At 54.6% G+C, this 7500-nt stretch overlaps 2 non-coding genes and 1 pseudogene across 2 annotated transcripts; all 3 read left to right on the forward strand.

The window, feature by feature from the left end:
* Positions 1–4684: 4684 nt before the first annotated feature.
* LOC124774715 lies at positions 4685–6593 on the forward strand. Its single transcript, XR_007015458.1, has one exon. It is a non-coding gene; the product is annotated as a small subunit ribosomal RNA (ribosomal RNA).
* Positions 6594–6945: 352 nt separating this feature from the next.
* Positions 6946–7100, forward strand: LOC124774722. Its single transcript, XR_007015460.1, has one exon. It is a non-coding gene; the product is annotated as a 5.8S ribosomal RNA (ribosomal RNA).
* Positions 7101–7288: 188 nt separating this feature from the next.
* LOC124774717 overlaps positions 7289–7500 on the forward strand; it is a 4222-nt pseudogene continuing 4010 nt past the window's right edge.

A 7500-nucleotide genomic window follows, 5' to 3' on the forward strand; every position in this document is an offset into this window, starting at 1 on the left:
CCTGCAGCCTCTGTCGACCATAGCACCCATTCTCCAGTGGCTCTGCCGCACGAAGCCGTGGACCGGCAATGACTCCACCCGCACCCGTTCGTGGACCACCCCAACCGCCAAACGCGCACCTCCAGCGGATGAACGGCGGACGTTTCCCGCACTCGTAAAGTGCAATCCACCCCTATAACTTGCGTTTCATGAAGAGTTATTTCCAATATGCGACATTCCCGCTGTCCCTATACATGAGCCGCGACCTGTACCACTTACGAGCGAGAGACGCGATCGCGTTGCTCACTGTACGGCGTCCGATACCGAGCCATCAGCATGTCGGTCCCCATGCGCGTTGCACTCGCACTCGCACTCGCAAAAACGTGGGGCAAATATATTACGCGGAAGAGTTATAACAGACCGAGCCCCACTGCATGGGGGAGTCTTTGTCACTAATGTACACAGATAGAACATTGTGGACTGGAACCAGATTACCCGTACACACGGCGCTGATTAGTAATCAATGCAGAGCCATCAAACTACAGAAAATATATACAACTGTCCGTATACATGCTGAAAGAGTCTGCCCACAATGGGAACCACACGTCAGCCAGACACTCTGATCACGCACCACTCTCTGCTTCTAACAGGCGCACATACAATATGTAAGCACCAGCATGGAACAACATCCAGTGCATCCTCTCCGCCACATTACACAATCCACACTATCACAACCAGACCAGGAGGTCCATGCGGAAAATAGAATATCCCACCCTTTCGACATCCACCATTGCGCAGATAAGGCACCAACACCCACACATGTCCTATACAACGGTGCACCCAACATCACAATAGTACCTCCTGTCACAGCGCACAAACAATGACATGAGTCAAAGACACAGGTCTGACACAAGCATAGAATTGGAGCGCCGCCTCTAATAAGCCAAAGGTGCATCCTGACGTGACAAATCTCATCATGTCACAAGCATTCACTTACTATAATCACTATCAACGAACCTGCCGCCCCGCCCCCCCCCCCCCCCCACACCTTTCCTTACAACAACGTGTAACCTAACCTAACCCATGTTGTACCTTAACCTAACCCATGTTGTACCTTAACCTAACCCATGTTGTGCCTTAACCTAACCCATGTTGTGCCTTAACCTAACCCATGTTGTCCCCTAACCTAACCCAAGTTGTCCCCTAACCTAACCCATGTTGTCCCTTAACCTAACCCATGTTGTGCCTTAACCTAACCCATGTTGTGCCTTAACCTAACCCATGTTGTCCCCTAACCTAACCCATGTTGTCCCCTAACCTAACCCATGTTGTGCCTTAACCTAACCCATGTGTCCCCTAACCTAACCCATGTTGTGCCTTAACCTAACCCATGTTGTCCCCTAACCTAACCCATGTTGTCCCCTAACCTAACCCATGTTGTCCCCTAACCTAACCCATGTTGTGCCTTAACCTAACCCATGTTGTGCCTTAACCTAACCCATGTTGTCCCCTAACCTAACCCAAGTTGTCCCCTAACCTAACCCATGTTGTCCCCTAACCTAACCCATGTTGTGCCTTAACCTAACCCATGTTGTGCCTTAACCTAACCCATGTTGTGCCTTAACCTAACCCATGTTGTCCCCTAACCTAACCCATGTTGTCCCCTAACCTAACCCATGTTGTGCCTTAACCTAACCCATGTTGTCCCCTAACCTAACCCATGTTGTGCCTTAACCTAACCCATGTTGTCCCCTAACCTAACCCATGTTGTCCCCTAACCTAACCCATGTTGTCCCCTAACCTAACCCATGTTGTGCCTTAACCTAACCCATGTTGTGCCTTAACCTAACCCATGTTGTCCCCTAACCTAACCCATGTTGTCCCCTAACCTAACCCATGTTGTCCCCTAACCTAACCCATGTTGTCCCCTAACCTAACCCATGTTGTCCCCTAACCTAACCCATGTTGTCCCCTAACCTAACCCATGTTGTCCCCCTAACCTAACCCATGTTGTCCCCTAACCTAACCCATGTTGTCCCCTAACCTAACCCATGTTGTCCCCTAACCTAACCCATGTTGTGCCCTAACCTAACCCATGTTGTGCCCTAACCTAACCCATGTTGTGCCCTAACCTAACCCATGTTGTGCCTTAACCTAACCCATGTTGTCCCCTAACCTAACCCATGTTGTCCCCTAACCTAACCCATGTTGTCCCCTAACCTAACCCATGTTGTCCCCTAACCTAACCCATGTTGTCCCCTAACCTAACCCATGTTGTGCCTTAACCTAACCCATGTTGTCCCCTAACCTAACCCATGTTGTCCCCTAACCTAACCCATGTTGTCCCCTAACCTAACCCATGTTGTCCCCTAACCTAACCCATGTTGTCCCCTAACCTAACCCATGTTGTCCCCTAACCTAACCCATGTTGTCCCCTAACCTAACCCATGTTGTCCCCTAACCTAACCCATGTTGTGCCCTAACCTAACCCATGTTGTCCCCTAACCTAACCCATGTTGTGCCTTAACCTAACCCATGTTGTGCCTTAACCTAACCCATGTTGTCCCCTAACCTAACCCATGTTGTCCCCTAACCTAACCCATGTTGTGCCTTAACCTAACCCATGTTGTGCCGTAACCTAACCCATGTTGTGCCTTAACCTAACCCATGTTGTGCCTTAACCTAACCCATGTTGTGCCTTAACCTAACCCATGTTGTGCCTTAACCTAACCCATGTTGTGCCTTAACCTAACCCACGTTGTCCCCTAACGTAACCCACGTTGTCCCCTAACGTAACCCACGTTGTCCCCTAACGTAACCCACGTTGTCCCCTAACGTAACCCACGTTGTCCCCTAACGTAACCCACGTTGTCGCCTATCGTAACCCACGTTGTCGCCTAAACCTGCTCTGTAATTGTTATACGACTCGTTCAATTAGTGTAGTGTTGCCCACCCGCAACCCTCGCAATATAGTTCGCTACTCGCACTGCCCGCTCCCCTGTGTATCGCTTCATGTTAAACACCTTGCAAGTCTTGCTGACTTTCCACATGCTCCTGCTGTACACTGTAATGTGGATGGCAGCAGGGCGTACATGCCGCCCCCCCCCCCCCCCCACCTCTCCCCACGTCCCCACCTTGCCCCCTGCCTTCGCAAGGTGGTTGGTGACAAGTTTGCATGTTCAATGCCCTTCGCATGCGACGTACGCAGGCTACGTTGTGGTGCGGCCTGTGTCAACTGTCCGCTGATGTCGTACGCGTGAACCACAATCTGTACTGCACATTCGTCCTTATGTACTGAATGATACATCGTGGCACATGTGTGACCGTACAACGACTGCGCCCAAAAACGGCGGACCATACAGTGCAAATATTGTGCACGCAGCTACGTGTCGTCTCCCTATGAGAGCTGGATTGCAGTGTGGTACGCCATAGAGACGTGTGGGAGGAACGGACGCCGTGGATGGCGATCAGCATGAGCTGTCTGTTGATGTATTCGGACCTAGTCGTCTCTCCTCACACACCGTGATGGCATGGTGCAGCGCGTTCCATATCTGCGACATGCTACAGAAGCCGGTTGACAGTCGTTCGAGCAATGGACATCGCATACGTACGGGGGCCACCTTCCACGTATTGTCTAGGCGTGCACATTTTGTTGCGTGTATGTGGGCAGACGTAGTGTGGCGTGACACCTGACACAGGCATGCAATAATGGTTGAAGTTGCAAATGGCGATGGACGCCTACGTTTTCTGGTGAAGTTACGCAAATGAAGAAATGGTAACCCGTTGTGGTGCGGTTGTTCTCGCTAGGGGTGAATCGGTGATGGCGACGATAGGTTGAGGTACTAACCGGTTGTTCCAGCGATACCCACCATGCCGACGAAACTGAACGGCATCTGGGTGTGAAGCGATACGCGGCGGTGGCTGGGTGGGACCGTCCCCGGCCGGTGAGGGGGCGCCTCCCGGCGTGCTGGCCGCGCGGTGCGTGGGCGCACGCGCTACAGCCGGCTGGTGGGGGCGGCCAGTGGCAGGCGCGCCGGCCGACGGACGCGGCAGGCGTCGCAGCTGCGCGCCGGCGCACCCTGCGCGCGGCGCCGTGCGGCCAAAGTAGGTCCTCGCGGGCCCGGTGCGAAGCGCGGTGGACATCTGCAGTGTGCTGGTCCGATTGAGGACTGTGTGCGTTGAGGATGCGCCGCCGCCCGGCGCTCGGCGCCGCGACGCCGTCTGCTGCTCGGTCGCCCCAGCGGTTCTCGCTGGTGGTTTGTATCGCAGCTGTGCGGATGTGTTGGCGTGTGCGCTGTGCTGGGAGAGTTCGCTTCGGCACCCAAGTGGGGCTTTTGTCCTTCTGTGGCGCTGGCGTTGGAGCTGCCGGTCACCGTAGGTGGCGCGTGTTGTCTCCCGCCGGCAATGCCACGACAGCACGCTCCCGGGCCTCTGTCGGCAGCGGCAAGCTCAGTTGGGAGCACGGGTGGTCGCACCGAAAGCGTCTACTCGCCTAACTCCGGGCGATTGCGCCTCTCTCGAACCCGACCAAGTACTTGGGACGGCGCTGCGCGCCGCCGGGACCTGAGAGGGTTTCGAGGTGTATTGTGCAGGGGAGCTCAGCCTCCTCCTGTTTGCAGAATGATTGAGCGGACGCTTGCGTGTTCGCGCGGGCCCCCGGGACACACTCCCGGGCGGCCGGCTGCTCAGCTCTAGTTGACGCAGCTCCCTGGTTGATCCTGCCAGTAGTCATATGCTTGTCTCAAAGATTAAGCCATGCATGTCTCAGTACAAGCCGCATTAAGGTGAAACCGCGAATGGCTCATTAAATCAGTTATGGTTCCTTAGATCGTACCCACGTTACTTGGATAACTGTGGTAATTCTAGAGCTAATACATGCAAACAGAGTCCCGACCAGAGATGGAAGGGACGCTTTTATTAGATCAAAACCAATCGGTCGGCTCGTCCGGTCCGTTTGCCTTGGTGACTCTGAATAACTTTGGGCTGATCGCACGGTCCTCGTACCGGCGACGCATCTTTCAAATGTCTGCCTTATCAACTGTCGATGGTAGGTTCTGCGCCTACCATGGTTGTAACGGGTAACGGGGAATCAGGGTTCGATTCCGGAGAGGGAGCCTGAGAAACGGCTACCACATCCAAGGAAGGCAGCAGGCGCGCAAATTACCCACTCCCGGCACGGGGAGGTAGTGACGAAAAATAACGATACGGGACTCATCCGAGGCCCCGTAATCGGAATGAGTACACTTTAAATCCTTTAACGAGTATCTATTGGAGGGCAAGTCTGGTGCCAGCAGCCGCGGTAATTCCAGCTCCAATAGCGTATATTAAAGTTGTTGCGGTTAAAAAGCTCGTAGTTGGATTTGTGTCCCACGCTGTTGGTTCACCGCCCGTCGGTGTTTAACTGGCATGTATCGTGGGACGTCCTGCCGGTGGGGCGAGCCGAAGGCGTGCGACCGCCCCGTGCGTGCTCGTGCGTCCCGAGGCGGACCCCGTTGAAATCCTACCAGGGTGCTCTTTATTGAGTGTCTCGGTGGGCCGGCACGTTTACTTTGAACAAATTAGAGTGCTTAAAGCAGGCAAGCCCGCCTGAATACTGTGTGCATGGAATAATGGAATAGGACCTCGGTTCTATTTTGTTGGTTTTCGGAACCCGAGGTAATGATTAATAGGGACAGGCGGGGGCATTCGTATTGCGACGTTAGAGGTGAAATTCTTGGATCGTCGCAAGACGAACAGAAGCGAAAGCATTTGCCAAGTATGTTTTCATTAATCAAGAACGAAAGTTAGAGGTTCGAAGGCGATCAGATACCGCCCTAGTTCTAACCATAAACGATGCCAGCCAGCGATCCGCCGCAGTTCCTCCGATGACTCGGCGGGCAGCCTCCGGGAAACCAAAGCTTTTGGGTTCCGGGGGAAGTATGGTTGCAAAGCTGAAACTTAAAGGAATTGACGGAAGGGCACCACCAGGAGTGGAGCCTGCGGCTTAATTTGACTCAACACGGGAAACCTCACCAGGCCCGGACACCGGAAGGATTGACAGATTGATAGCTCTTTCTTGATTCGGTGGGTGGTGGTGCATGGCCGTTCTTAGTTGGTGGAGCGATTTGTCTGGTTAATTCCGATAACGAACGAGACTCTAGCCTGCTAACTAGTCGCGTGACATCCTTCGTGCTGTCAGCGATTACTTTTCTTCTTAGAGGGACAGGCGGCTTCTAGCCGCACGAGATTGAGCAATAACAGGTCTGTGATGCCCTTAGATGTTCTGGGCCGCACGCGCGCTACACTGAAGGAATCAGCGTGTCTTCCTAGGCCGAAAGGTCGGGGTAACCCGCTGAACCTCCTTCGTGCTAGGGATTGGGGCTTGCAATTGTTCCCCATGAACGAGGAATTCCCAGTAAGCGCGAGTCATAAGCTCGCGTTGATTACGTCCCTGCCCTTTGTACACACCGCCCGTCGCTACTACCGATTGAATGATTTAGTGAGGTCTTCGGACTGGTACGCGGCATTGACTCTGTCGTTGCCGATGCTACCGGAAAGATGACCAAACTTGATCATTTAGAGGAAGTAAAAGTCGTAACAAGGTTTCCGTAGGTGAACCTGCGGAAGGATCATTACCGACTAGACTGCATGTCTTTCGATGTGCGTGTCGTGTCGCGCAACACGCTACCTGTACGGCTCGCAGTAGCCGTGCGCCGCGTGCGGAACCACGCGTGCCTCTCAAAACTAGCGGCAATGTTGTGTGGTACGAGCGCTGAAGCGCTGGAGCGGCTGGCCTGCGGCACCTGGCGCCTGGCGCCGGTTTTGAATGACTTTCGCCCGAGTGCCTGTCCGCTCCGGTGTGGAGCCGTACGACGCCCGTCGGCCGTGAGGCCGTTGGACACAGAACGCTGGAACAGGGGCCGCCACACGCCTCACTCCCGCCTATGCGACCGTCTCGAAAGAGACGGCGGAAACTTGAGAAAAGATCACCCAGGACGGTGGATCACTCGGCTCGTGGGTCGATGAAGAACGCAGCAAATTGCGCGTCGACATGTGAACTGCAGGACACATGAACATCGACGTTTCGAACGCACATTGCGGTCCATGGATTCCGTTCCCGGGCCACGTCTGGCTGAGGGTCGGCTACGTATACTGAAGCGCGCGGCGTTTGCCCCGCTTCGCAGACCTGGGAGTGTCGCGGCCGCCTGTGGGGCCGGCCGCGTCTCCTCAAACGTGCGATGCGCGCCCGTCGCCTGGCGGTTCGCATACCGGTACTTTCTCGGTAGCGTGCACAGCCGGCTGGCGGTGTGGCGTGCGACACCTCGTACAACGACCTCAGAGCAGGCGAGACTACCCGCTGAATTTAAGCATATTACTAAGCGGAGGAAAAGAAACTAACAAGGATTCCCCCAGTAGCGGCGAGCGAACAGGGAAGAGTCCAGCACCGAACCCCGCAGGCTGCCGCCTGTCGTGGCATGTGGTGTTTGGGAGGGTCCACTACCCCGACGCCTCGCGCCGAGCCCAAGTCCAACTTGAATGAGG

This window comes from Schistocerca piceifrons, unplaced genomic scaffold (genome assembly GCF_021461385.2).
Source record: "Schistocerca piceifrons isolate TAMUIC-IGC-003096 unplaced genomic scaffold, iqSchPice1.1 HiC_scaffold_97, whole genome shotgun sequence".
NCBI lineage: Eukaryota > Metazoa > Arthropoda > Insecta > Orthoptera > Acrididae > Schistocerca > Schistocerca piceifrons.